Consider the following 1304-nt stretch of genomic DNA (forward strand, 5'->3'; position numbering starts at 1 on the left):
CGATCACATTCTTGCACGAGTGCTAGTAGATAATGGTTCATCATTAAATGTCATGCCTAAATTGACACTATCAAAACTATTTGTTGAGGGAGCCTGTTTGAAGCCTAGTGCTTTGGTGGTGAAAGCGTTTGATGGATCTAGAAGACAAGTTGTTGGTGAGATTGACCTGCCGATTCAAATCGGACCCCATATCTTTGAGATAACTTTCCAAGTGATGGATATTAAACCGGCATACAGTTGTCTTTTAGGGATACCATGGATTCATGTTGCTGGAGCAGTGACATCCACCCTCCATCAAAAGCTAAAATTTATAGTGAACAATAAGCTGGTAATAATATCTGGGGAAGAAGATATGATAGTAAGTCATTTATCTTCTACAGGCTACATTGAAGACATGGAGGAAGCCATATAGATTTCTTTTCAAGCATTAGAAATTGCCAATGTTGTCTTCATGGGTGAAGGATATTGTTTAAAAGAACCAAAACAATCTACCACATCATTGAAGTCTACCAAATCCATGTTAGAAGGAGGAGTTTTTCTCAATTTGGGGAAGTTGATAGAAATACCAGAAAAGAACAATAGGTACGGGCTGGGATATGTACCTACTCAAGCTGATAAAGAAAAGGTTGCGAAGGAAAAAAGAGAAAACAAGGTGACTCGTTGGGAAAACTGGATACCGAATTCACAGAAGATTCCTTTTTGTGACATTTGCCAAAATTTTCAAAGTGCCGAAATAATATATGCTGATCAGGTGGCTGTTGCGGAAGAGGGTCATGGTGATGATGATACCCTCAAGCTAGTGTACCCTTGTCCTCCAAACGCCAATCTCAACAATTGGAAGATCATCGAGTTTCCCGTGTTTGTTAATTTGTGTTCAAAGTAATTATGTATTTTTAACTCCTTTTGCTCTCCCAGAGGCTATAAGGATAACTAATTAGGGCATATGTATTTCAATTCCGTACTTATTATCAATAAATGCATTTTTGAATTCTCCAACTGGTTTTGTTTTTTCTCTTTTCTCTTTCTTTTGGCAATCCTTATTCATATTTTCTTTTTTTTTCCTTTCTTCTTAATTTAAACAATGCAGAGTCGAAAATGAATATGTTGAAAATAGCAGCGCTAGAACCATTTCTTGTAATTTTGAACGTCTGATTAATCATGCTGATGAGGATTGTGAAGACGATTGTGAGCTTCCCCCAGAACTAGAAAGCCTAATTGAACAAGAAGCTAAGATAATCCAACCCTATCAAGAACCTGTTGAGGTAATCAATTTAGGGACTGAGCATGATAAAAAAGAAGTTAAA

Source organism: Cicer arietinum, chromosome 5, assembly GCF_000331145.2.
Source record: "Cicer arietinum cultivar CDC Frontier isolate Library 1 chromosome 5, Cicar.CDCFrontier_v2.0, whole genome shotgun sequence".
NCBI lineage: Eukaryota > Viridiplantae > Streptophyta > Magnoliopsida > Fabales > Fabaceae > Cicer > Cicer arietinum.